This window comes from Trachemys scripta, chromosome 2, assembly GCF_013100865.1.
Source record: "Trachemys scripta elegans isolate TJP31775 chromosome 2, CAS_Tse_1.0, whole genome shotgun sequence".
Lineage (NCBI taxonomy): Eukaryota > Metazoa > Chordata > Testudines > Emydidae > Trachemys > Trachemys scripta.
The window spans coordinates 53,487,547-53,508,824 of NC_048299.1; the positions used below are offsets into that span (position 1 = coordinate 53,487,547).

General features: G+C 40.3%; 1 long non-coding RNA gene across 1 annotated transcript in view; it reads left to right on the plus strand.

Moving 5' to 3' along the window:
* Positions 1-19,862, plus strand: part of LOC117872270 — a 33,215-nt gene extending 13,353 nt beyond the window's left edge. Inside the window, exons 4-5 of the long non-coding RNA XR_004644442.1 lie at positions 2,279-2,460; positions 19,356-19,862. This is a non-coding gene — a long non-coding RNA (uncharacterized LOC117872270). The remainder of the gene's footprint in view (positions 1-2,278; positions 2,461-19,355) is intronic.
* Positions 19,863-21,278: the final 1,416 nt, after the last annotated feature.

Genomic DNA, 21,278 nt, shown 5'->3' on the forward strand with positions numbered 1-21,278 from the left:
CCTCTGTCCTGTAAAATCCTCTCTCTTTCATTATGCATTTTATAATGTGACTGTATATAAAGATGATAAACATACTCACATACCCCAAAACGTTCAATTCAGATTATATTAATAGGTCTGTCGATTAATCGCAGTTAACTCACGCGATTAACTGAAAAAAATTACTAGTGATTAAAAATTTAATCGCAATTAATCAGTTTTAATCACAATGTTAAACAATATAATACCAACTGAAATTTAGTAAATATTTTGAATGTTTTTCTACATTTTCTAATATATTGTTTCAATTACAACACAGAACACAAAGTGTACAGTGCTCACTTTATATTATTATTTTTATTACAAATATTTGCACTGTAAAAATGATAAACAAAAGAAATCGTATTTTTCAATTCACCTCATACAAGTACCGTAATGCAATCTCTTTATCGTGAAAATGCAACTTACAAATGTAGATTTACATTGTTTTGTTTTTGAGTGTAGTTATGTAACAAAAAATCTTTAGAGCCTACAAGTCCACTAAGTCCTACTTCTTATTCAGCCAATCGCTCAGACAAACAAGCTTGTTAACATTTGCAGGAGATACTGCTGCCTGCTTCTTATTTACGTCACCTGAAAGTGAGAACAGGCATCGCATGGCACTTTTGTAGCAGGCATTGCAAGGTATTTATGTGCCAGATATGCTAAACATTTGTATGCCCCTTCATGCTTCGGTCACAATTCCAGAGGACATGCTTCCATGCTGCTGACACTCGTTAAAAAAAATAACGCATTAATTAAATTTTGACTGAACTCCTTGGTGGAGAATTGTATGTCCCCTGCTCTATTTTACCTACATTCTGCCATGTATTTCATATTATACCAGTCTCGGATGATGACCCAGCACATGTTTTTCAGTTTAAGAACACTTTCACTGCAGATTTGACAAAACGCAAAGAAGGTACCAATGTGAGATTTCTAAAGATAACTACAGCACTTGACCCAAGGTTTAAGAATCTGAAGTGTCTTCCAAAATCTGAGAGGAATGAGGTGTAGAGCATGCTTTCAGAAGTCTTAAAAAAGCAACACTGATGCGGAAACTACAGAACCCGAACCACCAAAAAAGAAAACCAATCTTCTACTGGTGGCATGTGACTCAGATGATGAAAGTGAACATGCATTGGTCTGCACTGCTTTGGATCATTATCAAGCAGACCCCATCATGAGCACGTATATGTGTCCTCTGGAATGGTGGTTGACGCATGAAGGGACATATGACTCCTTAGCACATCTGTCATGTAAATATATTGCAACACTGACTACAACAGTGCCATGTGAATGCCTGTTCTCACACTCAGGTGACATTGTAAACAAGAAGCAGGCAACATTATCTCCTGCAAATGTAAACAAACTTGTTTGTCTAAGTGACTGGCTGAACAAGAAGTAGGACTGAATGGACTTGTAGGCTCTAAAGTTTTACTTTTTTATTTTTGAATGCAGTTATTTTTTGTACATAATTCTACATTTATAAATTCAACTTTCATGATAAAGAAATTGCATTACAGTACTTGTATGAGTTGAATTGAAAAATACTATTTTGTTTTTTACAGCACAAATATTTGTAATAAAACAAATGTGAGCACTGTACACTTTGTGTGCTGTGTTGTAATTGAAATCAATATATTTGAAAATATAGAAAACATCCTAAAATATTTAAATAGTATTCTATTATTAACAGTGTGATTAATTGCGATTAATTATTTTAATCATGTGATTAATCATGATATTTTTTAATCGCTTGACAGCCCTAATTATCAATGATTTGGTATGCGAATAAAATTTTGTTCAATATTTTTCTGTTTCAAACCATATTTAGGGATTATTTTCTGTTAAGTATTGTAACAAAAGTTGATAGAAAAATAATACACTAAGTGAAATACCTCTGTTCAAGTCAGTTTTTTCAGTTGTTCACTATCTCTCCAAAGACATGATTAAATGCAGGGGGAGAAAACTTGGAGTTATGGCCCAGGAACTGAATTTTGTAATGAGTCTGGTGTGGAGTAAAGTCACTATATTGGACTAGCCTTTGTCAGAGAAGCTGCTGGATGGCTGAAGATTTGAACATACTTGAGGTCAAATCCTGTCCCTAATGATTTTACTGGGAGTTTTGCTGTGAAATATTTTACTACTGTAAATGCAAATGCATTAATGTATTACAGTAAATCTGAATACTGTTTATATATTTAATATTCTCATGCTGTACATATGATTCCAAGGATCTATACATTTTACTTTAAAGGTCAATAGGAAGACGTACTTGCGCGTCTAGGGCCTAATCCAGCTCCTATTAAAATCAAGAGAAAGATGCCAAGGCTGATCCTGAGCTGATGTAAATTGTCCAAGCTTCACTGACTTAAAATCAACAAAAAATGAGAGGATGAAAGGGGGAACAAATGATCACTCATTGACAACAAAGTCAAGGTAAAGGACAAAATTAACCAAAGCACCAAGGAGCATAAAAAGAAATTATCTAACTGTCTTTACACCCATGCTAGGAATGTTAGTAATAAATAAGAGGCAATGGAATCAACCATTTATTAGCACAAATTCTACGTAGATGATATTACTGAAACCCGTTGGGAAGATTTGCATAACTGGAATATAACCTATTTAGGAAGGATCACGGAGGCAAAAGGGAAAGAAGGACACTCTAAAATGGCCTTAGTAGTTTCTGGGTCACTGACAGCTCAAAAGCAAATGATCTAGGTCCTTGCCCTGCTCTATTTAACATTTTCATCAATGGTCTGGAAGAAAATAAAATAATTACAGATAACACAAACATCGAGGAAAGTGGTAAAGAATTAACAGGACAGGTCACTGATACAAAGCAACCTGGTTCGCTTGGTAAGCTCATCACATGCAAAACCATATGTATTTCAATATGGCTAAATGTAAAGTCATGCCTCTAGTAACAAAAAATGTAGGCCATACATCCTTACAGGACGGGGACACTATCCTGGAAAGCAGGGACTCAGGAAATTAAAAAAAAAATTAAATGATCATGGTGGATGGTGAGCTGAACATGAGCACCCAGTGCGACACTATAGCCAAAAGGGCTAATGTGATCCTTGGATGTATAAATGGGAATATCAAGTAGTAGGCAGATTGTATAACCTCTCTACTTGGCATTGGCATAACTGCTACTGGAACAATATGTCCAGTTCAGGTGTCCAGAATTGAAGTAAATTGGAGAGGGTTCAGAGAAGAGTGATGACATGACTAAAGGATTAGAAAACATGCTTTATAGTGATAAATTTAATGGATTGAGCTCCTTGAGTCTATCAAAGAGAAGATTAAGGGGTGGTTTGATCATTGTTTAGAAGTACCTACATGGGGAATAGAGGTGTGATAGTAGAAGGCACTTCAGTGTGGCAGACCAAAGTATAACAAGATGCAATGGCTGGAAGTTGAAGCTAGATGAATTCAGACTAGAAAAGAAATAAGGTGCTTTTTTTTTTTTTTTTTTTTTTTTTTAAGTGAGGGTAATTAATCTTTGGAATGTCTCACTAAGAGCTGTGGTGGAGTCTTCATCACTGGAACATTTTATATCGAGATTAAATGCTTTCTCTGAGATATTCTCTAGTTCAGAGAGAAATTAATTCAGGGAAGTCCTCTGGCCTGTGTTACACAGGAGGACAGACTAGAGGATCACAATGGTCCCTTCTGGCCTTCTAATCCATGATGACTTCAATTCCAGACCTCCTTTTTTGCCTTCTAGGGCAGACTCAACCAGTTCAAGATTAATCAACTGCATGAGGGCCCTGGTTTTGCTGCATAAAGGGTGTCTCTCTTTAATGTCATCTTGCATTTGACCAGGATTTTTCCCACACTATGGGAACTAATACAGTCTGAACGTATGTCTATCATAATGCCATCTAGCATTAGTATTACAGACTAGTGATATGCGAGTGAATTTAAAAGACTTGTCTTGCGAAGTGAAATATTATAAATTTTACGGCTAAGTAAATTTAAAACACCCTCTGGACTCCAGAGAAATGAAAGGAAATAGAAAATTATGCACTAATACACACTGTACTGTTCAACTGAAAGAGAGAATTATAGGGATAGGTAACTTATTTTGCCCAATTTTTGTACCTTCAGGAAAGTCTTGAGTCTGAAAGCTTGACTGCAACCATGAAAGTTTCTGAATTCACATTTTGGATAGGAAAGACTGAAAAAAATGGTACAACAAGGGAAGGAGAAAAATTCTAAAGAAAGAATGTATCTCATCTAAACATACCATACATACAGCAGTAACTATGTCAGTCTACCTTTTCTGAGGGTAGCAGTTTTCTGCTATCCCTATTATAGTCCAATAATTCCAATCTGCTAGTAAAACAAGGATTGTTTAAAAGCTGAATCTCCAAGAAAAAAAATGTATGTTTAAATCACAGAGAGAAAAAAGGTTTACAAATGCAAAGCCAGATCCTCAGCTGGTATAAATCAGCATAGCACCATTGAAGTGAATGGGGCTATGCCCAGTTACACTAGCTGAAGATCTGGCCCTCATACTAATTTTGCAAACCCAATAGCCCTGCTGTGCACAGAGCACACATTTTCATAACATTCAGAAAGTGAGATTTTTCAGCTGAAGTTCGTACAAAAACTCAAGGGCCGGGGGAGGAAAGGGGAAGAGAGTAAAAAAAGGGCAGAAGAGCACCAGAAAATAAAAACAGATTAGGACAGATTTTGTTCTCAGTTACACTGTACATAAACCCAGAGTAACTCCTATAGAATCAGTGGAATTAAACTTGTGAATAGTTGATATGAGAGTAGAATGAGACCCAACAAACAACTGAGAATAATTTGACTTGTAGAGGAAGTCTCTCACTTCTAGTCCTACAGTCCTCCACAAATAGATATTTCATTACAAAAATTCTAAATACTATGGCTACCACATCAGCTGCTAAGGATCACTAGAAATTTATCATATGCTAATGCAGCACTCTGAGCTAAGCAAAGCACATGAACCTAACTATGGTACAAGCTAGGTAGTTTCACTACAACACTAACACTATTTGCGTAAATATTGTTGAAAGACAGAGAAGAGAGAGAAGGAAACTCTGCATCTTAAATATAGGGTCTTTAATGCTGACATACATCAAAATGCGGTGTATACTTCTGGAACCCTTCTATAAAAATGTCTCTAACTCTAGGGACTCATTGTATAAGTTAGTTATGCACCATTTAAATGTGAAAAATGCACACTTTACTTGGAAAAAGATGTGTGATGTGAAGTGTTTTTAAGAATAATTGAATGATTTTGTGATTCATTAAATGCTTTTTCCTCCACACACAAGTAATGACTTTTCCACTGTGTACCCAAAGGGGGAAAAGTCAAAAGCGTGAGAGGAGGGTGAAGAGTCCATAGGAAAAGGATCATTTTCAGAGTTTTTTCTTTCATTCTTTATCTCTTTCTCATCCAAGAGAAACAGAACAATGAGCAAAAACGTAAGTGGCAGCATTTAGAAAATAAAATAAAAACAACATTCCTCAACACCAGAAACTGAAGTGTTGTTACAAGTTGTCTATTTTTTGTTTTAAGGTGGAATACAAAAAATTGTGGCACCTAAAGTTGATTGAATATGGCTTCTCCCGCATATCCCTGCTGTGACCAAGGGATCATATACCCAATATGTCTTTATGCCAAAGTGTAAATCTTCAGTTTCCTCCTCACTCTCTCTTTTTTAAACTAGGGAAACAATACACACCTTGACTCCTGCAAAAAAGATCTCTGGCAAAATCACAAAACGCCTGCTTAAATAATACCCAAAAGGTAACTCTGTACATTCCACTGGCCAGAAATAACTCTCAGCTAGGCGAATCCATGAGAAAGTTAAAAGGATATTGTAACACTCTTAGGGGAGCTGTAGCACCATAAGAGCAATATGAGGCAATGTCCTAACATGAGCTATCACTTTATGTATGTGCTATATACACTAGCATGAATTATATTACAACATTTGGCACACTATAGCTTTTGATCTGTTTTGACTTATGACCTATGTCCTATTGTGACCTTTATGGCTGAACCTGTAGAGAATAGTTCAAACAATAGATATACATGATAGATGACAGATAGGATAGAAAGATATAAGGGATATAAACACATAGTGCATTAGCCAGCCAAAAAACTGCATGAAACTAAGATGAAACTTCCCCTACCAGCAGGATATTATGAGTTTTCTTACACCTTCCTCTGAAGTATCTGGAGCCAGGATACCCAGCCTAGATGGACTACTGGTCTGATCAGGTATGGCAGTTCTCATATTCCTGGGAATATGGCAAGAAATCTTCTAACAAAGTTAAAATCACTGCAGACCATTCCAGCTGCAAAGGTGGCTGAACTAGATGGAATTACTATAAGTTCATCTCTCTTAGAGCTATTGTATCTGGCTTTCTGCAAACTCAGGCAGACATTCCTGCATTGATTTGAACTCAGGTCACATTTTCAAGGTTATTTTCACAACCATAAAAGCTAGAAACATTTTTTTCTAAATGAAAACTGTGGGCTTGTTTACAAAACAAGCAAAATATCTCTGATGCAAAAGGCTGTCTGGACACTCTTATTTGGGTTCAAACTAGGCTTATTCCAGTATAAGCCAAGTCAAACAGCAATAGATTAAGCTAAACCAAAATAAGCCACTGAAACTGAAATAACTGTCTACCCAGGCTAGGTCTACACTACCCTCCTGAATCGGTGGGTAGAGATTGATCTTTCGGGGATTGAATTATCGCGTCTCGTCGGGACGTGACAATCGATCCCCAAATCGACGCTCTTACTCCACCAGCGGAGGTGGGAGTAAGCGCCGTCGACGGGGAGCCACGGAGGTCGATTTTGCCGCCGTCCTCACAGTGTGGTAAGTTGGCTCCGATACGTCGAATTCAGCTATGCGAATTTGTGTATCTTAAATCGACCACCCCCCTGTAGTGAAGACCTGCCCCAAGACAAGGGGGTTTATACTGGTTTAACCAAAAGCAGTTTAAAAACCAATTATAGCTAAACCAGTGCAACTCCTCTATGCAGACAAGGCCTAAGATTCTGGAGCACTATCCCTGTTTTCTTTTACATTGTAAAATTATTCTACATCAGCAGAATACACAGAACCCCATCCACAGCTGGGAATTAGCATGACGCAAATAGGGTCTGAGTCTTCTTTTATTTACATTGCTGTAAATCAGGAGGTGCTCCATTGAATTTAATGGAGTTACACAGGTGAAAGAGGTGTAGGAGAGAAGGGAATCAACAGTCTTCAAACAGGTGTCAGCAAAATGGGTGCTTTAATACCTGATGGTGAGTTTACACACACTCAAATTATTAGCTTAGTCCATATTTGCAGCAAGACACCTGGCACCAGCCAAAAGGGGGTGGTCTCCAACTTCAGTTGACCCCTAGAATACATGAACATATAGAAATTCTTAATGTGCTGGGAACATGGTTAAATTCTGGATTGCTGGAGCAATAGTTCAACTGACTTTTGCCATATTCCAGGTGTGCTGGCTGCCATTTGTGGATGCACAGATCCAAAGTTCAAAGGTATATTTTGCAGAAACTGTACATAATGTGAATAAAGGTTGCCTGGGATCATCGATTACATTATTTCATTAACCATTATTCTTGTAAAGTATAAATAGGGGCCAAAATGTTCTTCTTGACTTAGTAGTAGTGCCATTGAAACCAGCATACATGGAAAGAGGGTTAAGAATCTTTCTATCTGACTACATTCCTGACTTTTATGTATTATCTTCTTTAAATGGAGTCTGTATCCTTACCACCTGTTTGTCAACCCCACCCTTTCTTGTTTATCCAAAATCCCTCTACACAGGTGCCATTCTTCTGTCCCAGGGCTCTACGTTGTCCCAATCTGCCCCCGGTTCCCTGGAGTCCCGTTATTGGCTTAGTCTTTCTCTTACTGCATCACTTTGAAGTTTCTTCTCCTCACCTTTGAAACACTACAATAATTCATCCTCCCTTACCTCTCTGCTCTCATTTCTTACCATGTGTGTTGCTCTGCAACTCCTTCTCCCAGTCCTGACTTTACATCTTTGGGGAAAAACAAAGGGTTTAGGGTGTTACAAAAAGTGGAAGAGAGGAAATGAGATCGATTCCACAGTACAGTAAGCCTCCACATCCTAATGCCATGCCATGCCAAATAACAATTGGCTTCAGATGCAACCAATGGCCCAGGTGGTGCCAAGTTAAATCCAATTCACTATTTAATATGCCGTCAGGGTTAAGGGCCACATGATGGTCATAAAAGTTGGATCAAAATAGTATCCAACTCAGTGAAAATTGTGCCTCTGCATTCTAAACAAGCTGCAAGCAAGAGACCCTACTAAAAGCTATTGGAGGGCATTGCAATAATTTTAACTTAAATGGTTAGGTTAGATTGTGAAAAATGTGATAATTTAACTGAAAAGTAAGTGTCACGTGCAACCTGTTTAGGTTGCTAAGAGACATAGTCTTGACTGTCCCAACTAGTGCCTAGGGACAGAAAAGTGGTTGAAGAGGGAGTTCCCATCCATCCTGCTCTAGGAGTCCCACTTTCATTAGGGACTCCCAGAAGACAAAATCCCTTCTCTCCCTGTAACAAGTGTGTAAAATAATCAGACCACAAGTTAATACTTAAATGCCCCTTACTCTCTTCTACCTCCTTCCTAGGCAATGGAAATAGACCCTTTCTACTACTATATAACCATATGCAATACTAGAACATCTGCAGGACATGCCAGTCTATTTCAGGTAGTGTGGGAGGGTACTCTGTTGTCTATAGAAAGTTGACACCAGTACAATTTGTACTTCATATTGGGTGAATCTAACCCCATGGCTTTATCTTTTTTTCTTGCAACTTCTTTCACATTGCCCTTCTATCTGTGTTTCAAACATCCCTCTCCTTTTCCAAATTCCTCCTCAAAATCCTAGCTTTTTGGACTGGGAAATAACACTACTCTAACCCGTTATTTTTTATCACTGTTTTCCTCCTTTCCTATGCAGGAATGCAGATGGTAAGTTCCTCAAGGATTGGATCTGACTTCTCACATGTTTCTTCTGATTCCTTCTCACTGCTCTCCTTTTCTTTTCTCCACATCTGAGTTTCCATGCCAATGGCTCTAGCCAGGGGCGGCTCTATGTTTTTTGCCACCCCAAGCACGGCAGTCAGGTGGCCTTCGGCGGCATGACTGTGGGCGGTCCGCTGGTCACGCAGATTCAGCGGCGTTTCTGCGAGTGATCTGCCGGTCCTGCGCCTTCGGCGTACCCGCTGCCGAATTGCTGCCGAAGCCGCAGGACCGGCAGGCCTCCCTCAGGCATGCCACTGAAGGCTGCCTGAATACCGCCTTCACAGAGACTGGCGCACCGCCCCCCGTGGCTTGCCACCCCAGGCACGTGCTTGCTGCATGGTGCCTGGAGCTGCCCCTGGCTCTGGCTGCTGCTAAGTTAGTACTTGATAAACATCATTTTATGTATGGAAGGGAGAGCGCAAACATTTTGAGGCAAACTTTTTGGATAGCTGTTGAGTTAAGTTTCCTAAATAAGTGTGACATTACCCAGCATACAATCTGGACTGTTGAACAGCTTTGTCCTCTGAATTCTCCAGTCTGGATTGCCTTTTACACTGCTTTGCTGTGAGATCGACCACTCCTGGTCTGCTCACACAACCTCCAGCATGTAAATCACTCCCAGCTATACTGTCTGAGTGCTATAGCTAGCCACTCATGAAATACACTGAAGAACACCACCAGCAAATTCCCATTCCCAGACTTTCCTCAAAAAATGCGTGTCTTGTACTGCCCAGCCCTTTCCTGGACAACACAACCTCATATAAAGTCTGACATTTTATTAATAGAAAATGATATGCACAAATCCTGTTATCTTAAATGTAGTTTCCCAAACATTTCAATCCAAGCACACTGGTTTAGGTAAAGCAATAAAACAAGTTGATTAACTACAGAAAGATAGATTTTAAGTGATTACAGGTAATGAGGCTTAAAAGTCAGAATTGGTTACAACGAAATAAAAGGTGAAATGCAAACTAATACCTAACTTAACAAGCTAAGTGAATTCAAAGCGAATTCTCTCTCACCACATGTTCTAGAAGTCTAACTGGCTGAATTTCTTTCTTCCAGGATCAAGTGTCTGTTTCCCTTTCTTATAGTTCTCTTTTTATTTGAAAATCATCTCCAGCTAATTTTCAGGAGACAGCAAGTCTGTGGGGATGGGACCCTCCTGCTGTTTCTTTGCCAAAATGTAGCTCTTGTTCACACCCTTTTTCCTGCCAAAGAATGGCCACTTCACCAGGAGATAGTCCATTTTATTTCATTGACACCTGCCTGAGGTGGCTTTGTGGCTGCTTCCCAGGCTTTGGAATATGTTTTAGTAACATCATATAGTATAATCTTATAACTGTGCATACAATGTTGCCACACATATTTTACCATGACAATAAAGATCTGCAAATCATGAGTTTTTAAATGATACCTCACAAGGCATACTTTGTAAAAAGTTTATCATAGTCTTGTAAAAGGGAATACAAATTGTCACAAACTGTAAATGTTTTTCTAATGCCCAGCAATGCTCCATTCTTAACTCACACCACTGTACCCATTTTGAGTACAGCAGGAACATACCAGCATGATATTTTAAATTTTATGCTCTATAGTACCCAGGTACAGTAGCCTTCGTAATTAATAGATTGGGAAGATTTAACAATGTGTTTTCTGGGTTTTGACGATTAAAGTTGGGCTAAATTATGTCTCTTGAGAGTCAGATGCATGCTGGAGAGGGAGAGAGGAGTTGCACTGGGAGGTGTTTTAAAACATGCAGCATGCCCATCCCTGAGTTTTGCTCTGCTCACTCCACTCAGATACACCCCTTGGGTTATTTCCCTTATGCAGCAGCAGCCCAACAATCACAGAAATGTGGAGCTGGAAGGGACCTTGAGAAGTCATCAAGTCCAGCCCCCGGTGCTGCAGCAGGACCAAATAAACTGTGGCTGCCCTTGCAGTTGGGTTTTGCAGCAGGGTAAAAAGACTCCTATCCCACCCTTTCCAACTACCCTATCTTCACTGGAGTGGGCATATTTTGGCCCTGAAAGTATTTTAGTGTACTCTGAGGGTCTTGCAGTTGATATACTTGGATTTATAGCATCGTAATATACTAAACTACCAAGCATGCTGGGTTGTTTTTTGAATTCCAGTGATATGTTTTAAAGCATTGCACAAACAGAAAAAGTATAGACCTTTCTAGAAATTCAACAAGCTGGTGTTTGCTGAAAATGACTTTCAAATGATTTACTTTTTTTTTTTTTTTTTTTTTTTACAAAGAAAGGTGAAGGGTGGGAGGAGAACAGATTTTTTAAATTATATTAACACTCACTACCGGCAAAAGCATTTGCAGAGTTATCTAAATCTCTTGTGGGCATTTTAGCAAAAGTCCAATACAGAAATACACCGGAAAGAAATGACTAGTTGATTGGGCTACAAGCCAACCTTAGCTGCAACTGCATGGTATCATGAAACACCTTGGCCCCTTCCACAAGAAGAAATAATCAAGTCTCTGTGGCACTGTGTTCCTGAGGCATTTGCTTTAGTCTTATGTGTATATGTCACTCTGGTTACTCACAAAAGATAAAAGAGCTGGAAGGTCAGGAAGAGAGAGAAGTGGAATCTTAAAAACAATCATTTTCTGAAAAAGATCTCATGGTGCATTAAGATTTACAATTGCTCAGCTGTTCTTAAGCATAAAGAGCTAAATCCAACCCACTAGATCAGGAGATGCCAAGTTCTATGTTTCCACACCACACTCTTCTGTGGTTCCTCTTCAGGAGGGATGCTTTGGCTTCCACTGAGATGTCAAGAGCAGTTAATTGGCAGACAGTACTGCGAGCATAATAATAAATAAATGGAGATATCCTATCTCCTAGAACTGGAAAGGATCTTGAAAGGTCATCAAGTCCAGCCTCCTGCCTTCACTAGTAGGACCAAGTACTGATTTTACCCCAGATCCTTAAGTGGCCCCCTCAAGGATTGAACTCACAGTCATGGGTTTAATAGGCCAATGCTCAAACCACTGAGCTATCCCTCCCTCTGAATCAGTGCATCCCTTGGTCTCCCTTTTGGGGCAGTGCTTGTTGCTTATAGACCTCCCTCTGTGGAAAGGACACTGCAAGTGACTTGTGCCACAACCTCCTTCCAAGCAGACCTGGGCCTCCTCCAGGGTCTGCACCAGTGGTAATGAACGTGGCACTGCGTCACTAAAGTTATTGCCTTACAAGTTACAGCCAGGGCTACTGCAAATGTTTCCTCTAAACCGCCTGTCCTAACACACAAAGCTGCCATGAAAAAAAAGGACCCAATACATATTGCTATATAGTATATAATGGAGAGTAATTTCATCACAATAAAATTATGAATGAGACCTGTATTCATTTTTAATTACATGAGTTACTACAAACGTGAGCAGAATTATCTTCACTACATTATAATAAGCAGTAGTCCAGTGTTTAACAACATTTACAGTGTGTTAGAATGATGTTCATGATTTGGGGGTTAGAAGCCACACTCCTCTGTGCCTTGACACAGTGGGCCAAATAAAGCGCAGTCATTTAAACAAGGGACTTCTGTGTTAGAGACCTCGAACAACATGACATAACAGATTGCTAACAGAATCTCAGAGGTTTCTCCAGCTATGACTTGTTATGGATTTACTTTGGACTGGACCAATGGGCTGAGGTATGTCATTAAAATGAAGGAATACAACTTGAAAGATTTATATGCCTGCGTTCGCTAGCCATGTTCATTTATGAGCTCACTCCTTCATTCACTAAGCTATGCATGAACCTGCCACACACATGAATTATTCAGCATAGATGGTTATCTACCATATGAAAGTAGGTGAGAATAAGATACTTCTTACCTTCCTGACCCCCTTGCTGGTGAGGCAAGGGTGCAGGTTCCTCCTAGTTGATAGGTAACAGCCATAAAGGGAGCCATGTCCCTTGAACTGCACAGGTGACTGACAGCTCTGAAACAGAACCAGTTGCCAGGAGAAATTAAGGGCTGTAATAGGCAAAAGAATCCTCCAGTGTAGAACAGGAGAAGCAGGAACACTCTCCACAATCCCCTTTCAGATCCCCAAAAGGTACTACATTTGTCCTATGGGGGAAAAGAGAAGTCAGTTCAGCATTCAGATCCAGCAAAATGCTCCCTCATGGCAACTCCATAACATCCACAGACCTCCCTTGGGAGGAGGGGAGCAGTACTACAGAGAGCTGCCTGGATGATTTATTGTCAAGACTGCAATGCCCTCAAAACTGTGGTATACAGGTCATGGAGTCCCTTCTGCGCCAGGCCCAGTCTGTTCAGAAATAGTCAAGGCTGGTGTGGAGCAGTTTACTTGGAAGTAAGTACCCAAATTCTCTCAATTAAATTAGCAGTTTATATGCCCCATATTCCCAATTAACCAAGCACTAGAATGACCAAACAGTTTCCAAGCTAATAAAACTAACATAGCAGAAAAAGGTAGTTCAACCCATGATCACAGAAAGTCATTGTTTCCTGAAAAGTTCCAAGCTCCAGAAGTATCCTAAATCCAGCAAAAATTTGACAGGCGTTGGCAAGAGAGGACTGGGATAAAGCATAGAGGAGATCAAGAGATGTAAATAATAAAAGTTTTCAGGAACAGCCCTGAGAGATGGGATGCCTAGTTGAAGAAATAGCCTTAAGGACATAAAAAATAGATGGCATTAAGTATCTGTAACCAGAGAGCTGAAGAGTTCAGTTTCTTGGTAAAAACCTCTAGGAGGGTGAGGATGTGTTAATAAGAAGGGTTGAAATATAAAGAGGCATACTCTTATAATAAAGATGAGCATAAAACTAAATGTATTTATCTATCTATTATAACTAAAAAGGCAGAGGCCTGCCTGTGGCTGCAATAATGAGAAAACAGTGTTTTAGATTACATAGATAGACATGAGTCCTGCACCATATTGCAGGTAGATCAAATCTATGCGTTTTTGCATCTGTTTCTAGTTTTTCCACTGACATTCTGGTAATGGGGTCTGGGTTCAAGTTTGCATTTTTGACCCCTTTCTACAGAACATAAAATACTATTAACACTAAGTTTCATAACAGAGATATCCCCAAATATTATTACATGATACCGAGAACCTAACGCAACGTCTACACTTGGAACTGGGGGTGATTCCCAACTCGAGTAGACATACTTGTGCTAGCGCTCATCAAACTACTGTGCTAAAAATAGTGTAGCTGTGGTACCATGGATGGTGGCATGAGCCGATGGGTAAGTACTCAGGCTGACTAGCCTGTGCCACCACTCTCCTCTGCCCTTACTGCCATGGCTAAGCTACTATTTTTAGGACACTAGCTCAATGAGTGCTAGCACGAGTATGTCGACTTGAGCTGGGAACCACATGCCTAGTTCCCAGTGTAGACATAGCCTTAGTTTTCTTAATGAATAAATATGTTCTTTGCACTTACATAGTATTTTCTGTCACTCTTCTCAGCTGGGTTCATTCATGAATTTGTTTCTATAGTGGGTCCAGGACATTTTAGGATTCTTGAAAAATTACAATAATTTATGTGCCTAATTTGCACATACAATTAATCCAATTGCACATGCAAATCCTGTATTTGAGTACACAATTGGCCAGTTTGACCTTTGTGCAAACATGTCTGATTTTTGCAGTACCATATAGCAGAGTAGACTCAACTATGCACAGACCTAAGCAACGTCACTAAGATAACATAAGAAGTCTGTAGCAGATGAGATCTTCTCATTGTCAGTCCTGTTTCTTAACCACAGTGCCATCCTTCCTTCTGTCGTTCATTTAAACAAATTCTAGTCCTTCTGATTGTGTTATTTTATACTGTAAAGGCCACCATTACAATGTCTTTCATATATTTATCAGTTTTAAAGATAAAAGGGGTCATTATGATCATCTGATCTGATCACCTGTACAATATAGGCTACAGAACCTCATCCAATAACTTCTACATCAGCATATAACTTCTCTTTGGGCTATAGCACCCAGTTACAGACTGTTAGTATGGAGAATCCACCACATCTCTAGGTAAGTTGTCTCACTTAAAAATTGTGTTTTATTTCTAGTCTGAATATGTCCAGGTTTAGCTTCCAACCACTAGATCTTGCTATGCTTTTTCTGCTAGATTAAGAGGTGTATACTATCAGAATTCTTTCACATTTAGCTACTTGTAGACCATAATCAAGTCACCTTTTAACCTGAACAAAACAGTCTGAACTTTTTTAGTCTCTAAGTATATGGCAAGTGTTCCAGATCTCAAATCATTCTTCTAGTTCTTTTCTAACCCCGCCCCCCAATTTGGCAACCAGAACTGGACATGAACAGTACTCCAGTAATAGTCTGGCTAATTATGTATACAGAGGTAATACCACTTCCCTAATCCCACTTGATAGTCCCCTGCTTATACAACCAAGCTACATTTGCCCTCTTAGCTACAGCAATGCATTGACAATTCATGTTCAGTTGGTTATCTGCCATGCCCGTTAAATCCTTTTCAGAGTCACTGCTTTCCAGAATAGAGTCCCTCTCCTAATAAATGTGATCTACACTTTGTTCCTAGATGTATAGCCTTGCATTTGGCTGTATTAAAATGCATGTTTTTCAAATAAGCCCATCTTTTAGCCCAAGCCCAGGTCAGCCTATATAATGGACCTGCCCTCATCATTATTTACCATTCCACCAATGTTTGTGTCATCTGAAAATTTTACTAGCAATAATTTTATATTTTCTTCCAGATCATTATAGCATTGGGCAGAGAACAGATACCTGCAGAACCCCACTAGAAACACCCCTATTGGATGACAATTCCACATCTACAATTTAATGTTGCAATCTGCCAGTTAACTAGTTTTTAACCCATTGATAGACTGCATTGATTTTGTATAGTGCTGATTGTTTTTTTAATCAGAGTGACATGTTAGAATAAGTAAGTCTAAATATATCTAAACAATGATCTTTATCAACCAAACTTGTGATCTTATCAAAAAACAACAAGTTTATTTGACACAACCTGTTTTCCATAAAACCATGTTAATTGGCATTAATTATGACATCACCCTTTAATTTTTTACTAGCTGCATCCCACTGCAGTCTTTCCCTGATTTTGCCTGAGATGGATGGCAGGCTAATCCTCCTATAATTTCCTTTGCCATCCCATATACCCTATTTAAATATCAGTACATTGGCTTTTTTCCTCCAGTCCTTTAGAATTTCCCCAGGGTTCCTCTGGAACGTCTTCAGTGTTCCAAGATTTAAAAAAATCAACATTAATGGTTCAGGGGAACTCCCCAGACAATTCTCTTAACATGCTTGGATGCAAGTTATCTGGTCCTGCTGATTTGAAAGTGTTTAACTTTAGGAGTTGCAGTTTAGTATCCTTCCAAGTTAGTGATGAAAAGGAATTATTTTATTATCACTATAGGATATGAATACATCCTCCCCCTTCTCCTTCTTTCTGAATGCAGAAGAGAAATATTTATTGAATATTTACCTTTTCTGCATCATGACTAATAATTTCACCATCCTTGTCTAGTATCAGACTCATACATTGATAGGATTTTGATTGTTCCCAGTATATTTAGGGAATTCCTTCTTATTGTCCATAACCCTACTGACCACAGATTTTTTCATTGATCCTTTTAGCTTCCCTTATCAATTGTCTGCATTTCCTAACTGCTGCTTCCCCATTTTTCCTTTTGTTATTTATTATTGCTACCTTCATTTTCTTAGTCAGGATATATTTTTTAATCAAAGACAACTTCTTTTGTGGAATTGTTTCTTTTTGGGCATCTAATAAAGCATAATTAAACAATTCTCAATTATAATTCAAATTTTTATGTTATATGTTTCCTCTTCCTCAATTTTATACAGTTGTTTACAGTTTTGGGAAACTGTCCTTTTTTAAAGCACCACATACAGTAAAACCTGTGTTACCTGGCACTTTACTAACCGTAAAGCTCTAGAAACCGACATTTCTAATATCTCCATAAAAAGTCCAGTTGGCGCAGGGCCGGCAGGCTTCCTCTCTGGCTCCACATAGCTCTCCAGAAGTGATGACATGTCCTGCTGCTCCTAGGTGGAGAAACGGTCATGGGGGCTTTGTGTGCTGCCCTGGCCCTGTGACAAGCACTGGTTCCGCAGCTCCCATTGGTCGGGAACTGTGGCCAATGGGAGCTGCAGGGGTGGCACCTGCAGGCGGAGGCAGCGCAAAGAGCTGCCAGGTCGCACTTCCGCCTAGGAGCAGTAGGGACATGTCGTTGCTTGCAGGGAGCCACCCAATCTGAGCACTGCCTGGCACCCTGAAATCCCTCCCATGCCCCAACACCCTGCCCCGAACCCCCGCCCGCACCTAAACTCCCTCCCTCCATTGGTAAGTATAACTCTTACTTAACCAGAATTTTTGATTAACCAGCACCGCCATTCCCCCAACATGCCGCTTAACAAAGCTTCTCCTGTTTTTTATATATATTTTACTGGTTTGGACAATATTCTGTTTGTACATAGCAAGTGAAATTAGACCATGATCAGTTTCACCTAGGCAATTAACAGTTTTTAGTTTATAAATTTAGAGCAGTTCATTGTGAGGAAGTTTAGGGCAATGGTCAGGGAATCAGCCTGGGACTCATACTCTGCTACAGACATTCTGTGTGACTTTGGTTAAAGTCCCTTACTCTCCATGTATCTCAGCTCCCTATCTGTAAATTAGGAATCAAAGTTTCCTACTTTACAGGGCTGTTGTAAAGATAAATATATTAAAAACTGAGCTGCTCAGAAACAGTAATGGGAACCTTGGATAAAAATTTGCAGTTGTGGAGACCTGTGAAATGTGAAAACAATGAGGAGTCCTTGTGGCACCTTAGAGACTAACAAATTTATTTGGGCATAAGCTTTCGTGGGCTAGAAGTGGACGAAAGCTTATGCCCAAATAAATGTTAGTCTCTAAGGTGCCACAAGGACTCCTCATTATTTTTGCTGATACAGACTAACACAGCTACCACTGAAATCTGAAATGTGAGTGTTTCAGTTTTGAAAGGGAAGATTTTTACTGGTGATGGATCTGACCCAGTACCACTGATGCAGGCACAGGTCAGGGATGCTGCTCAAACCTCTCTCTCTACAGTGCACAGAATTCAAAACATCAAATCCAAACATCCCTGACTGTAAAGTCAGACCCAGATTTTGATTGAAAAATCTCTCTGAATTCTGGCTCGCTAAAACCTTACCCAACTGTAATTTGACCTAGTTTGAGTAGCTCTACTTAAACCGGTGTTATGTTTTCAGTACTAAAGTCTGATGACTTGATAGCTCCCCAGGGTTTTTTGGTTACAGTTTAAGTACAGAGCTGACACTGCATGCTATTTTTCTGAAATCCCAGAGGTAATATTACAGATGAGATACAGGTAAGTGGAGATGTATACGATGATTAAGATAGAGTGTGGATATCTTCAAAGATACAGTGACATAGCCACTATCCTGCAGGTTCATTCATTCTCAGATCACTTTAGTCTGGTTAAAAAAGTAAAGCTAGAAATTTAGGAATTTGTTTACTTTTGTTTCTTGCTGACCCCAAAATCATACTAAAGGCTTGATTCTGCCACCCTTATGTTGAAGAGTACCTCATTCTGCAAGCAGTCCGATTGAGCTCAATGGGACAACTTGGGGAATACAGTACAATTCAGTGTGGGTAAAGGCAGGGCCGGCTCCAGGCACCAGCTTGCCAAGCAGGTGCTTAGGGCAGCGTCTCTGGAGAGGGGCGGCACATCCAGCTATTTGGTGGCAATTCGGCGGACGGTCCCTCACTGCCGCTCGCAGCGAAGGACCTCCCGCCGAATTGCCTCTGCAGATCGCGACTTTTTTTTTTTTTTTTTTTTGCCGCTTGGGGCGGCAAAAACCCTGGAGCCGGTCCTGGGTAAAGGTACCGGAATTTGGCCCTTAGTTAGCAATTACAATTCTTCATGCCTAGCTCTCAGAACACTTGACAAAAAGTGGGTGAGCCTCATCCTCCTCATTTTCAGGGGCCAAACTGAGGCACAGTTAGATAAAGTGATTTATCCTATGTTACATAGCAAGTAAGAGGCAGATCCAAAAACAGAAGCAAAGCCCTCTACTTCTATCCTGTGCCAACTTCACTGGACCAGGATAACATGCAATAAAAACACCGTTACTAATAATAACCACTGCTACATTTTTCTGAAGATTACACTTAGAAAGAAAAATGCCTACTTTCTTTTTCTTTTCTTTTCTTTTTTTCCTTAGGAGGATATGTGATGTCTTTATCAGCCAATCAGTGGAAATCATGCTGTGGTCTGGTCACAATATCTCAGAACCTGGGAAATTGAAAAACTGCAGGGGTAGCAAATTCATGAATCCCAAAGATTTAGGATCTTCATGCGGAATAGTCAAGGGTTCTATTCTATTTCCCAGAATTTATGCCTTTGTTTTCTTATAATAAAGGAAGTTTCTAGCTTCTGGTTGGGAAGATAACCTTGACAATATAAACCAACGTACTTTCATCTTGCGGAGTCCTCATCCTTACCGGCTAAAAACAATAGCATCAAGAGATATTAACTTCCTCCATTCATCTTAAAAGCGTGTCAGCTTTGAAGCATAAAATATGAACAATTAAGTGCCAACACAGTTAACCAATTCACTGCTCATTGTCAAATTAGAAACATCCAGTAAACATGATTATCCTGTGGCTGGATGTTCCTGGTGTGTCTTGACATGCTTATTCAGTTGAAAGGATGTTATGTGAGAATAAGACTGCACATTATGAATATGCAAAGAGAGTGAAACCTGCTTGGTGTGTGTGGTTTTTTTAAGTGCCAGCAAAGGGCCTGCTGTTTTCTGGCCACTATAATAGGCGGCTGCATAATGCAGTGTGTTTAATGCAAGGTCTGAAAAACTTTCCAATCACCTCGTGCCTCACTGCAGGCAACAACTGTGAGATCTCTCACCTGCTCTCCACCTCTAACTTCTCTACAAAACCCCTCACCCCATCCTGTCTTGGCTGTTAGCCTCCTTTCCCCCGACACACATTCCCTCATTTGTAATCTGTCTCTTTTCTTGCGCTGTCCGCTGCAAGTACAAGCACACTCCTAGTCCCATTATGCCAAAACAACTCTTGAACTTCTTCACAGGCCCCACTACTGTAGCATAGTTTCCATCTGGTGATTTTTAGGGGCACATAGGATACCAGACTCCTCTTGGTGAATTTATTGAGGGAATTGTTTGTCTTATGAAGTGTTAAGGGAACATTAAGGGGAGGGGAGTACTCCATATGGGCCCAGGAACACACAACCAGGTCTAACCTGGCCGCAGCTTGTGTTTGGTTGGCAGCATGACCATGTGAGCGATACCTTCATGCACTCTCTTTCAGAACAACATCGCAAAGCATAATAAATATCTACTAAGCAGCACTTTTCACTATAGACCTCACAGAACATTACAAAGGAGGGTAAGTATCATTATCTCCATTGTACCAGTAAGGAAATGGAGGCACGGGAAGTGTTGACTTGCCTACGGTCACCCAGCAGGCTAGTGGCAGAGACAGAAATAGAACCTAGCTCTCCTGAGTCCTAGGCCAGTGCCCTGTCCATACTATCTCCCTCTAACACAGGGGTGGGCAAACTTTTTGGCCTGAAGGGCCACATCTGGATATGGAAATTGTATGGTGGGTCATAAATGCTCATGAAATTGGGGTCGCAGTGTGGAATGGGGTGAGGGCTCTGGGTAGGTGTGCAGGCTCCGGGGTGGGACCAGAAATGAGGAGGGACCTCCGGGCTGTGGTTGGGGCAGGGAAGGTGAGGTGTGGAAGGTGGGGTTGAGGGCTCCAGCTGTGGAGCGCTGGCGGCATGGTGAGCTGAGGCTGCGGGGGAGGAGGGACAGCAGGGGAAGGGCTGGGGGCTAGCCTCCCCGGACGGTAGCTCAAGGGCCGGGCAGGATGGGCCCTCAGGCCGGATGTGGCCCGCGGGCCGTAGTTTGCCCACCTCTGCTTTATGGACATTGTCAGGCAACTTAATTTAAATAACCCTCTGTCCTCATCACTCACGCCCACACCACCGTAGACACTAGTGTTTGGAATGACACTTTCCTCCAGAATCTACCACCACCACAAATTGTTTGTTGAATCTACAACTTACTTGTTGCATCAACCCCCCTAATGATTAGCCCATGACC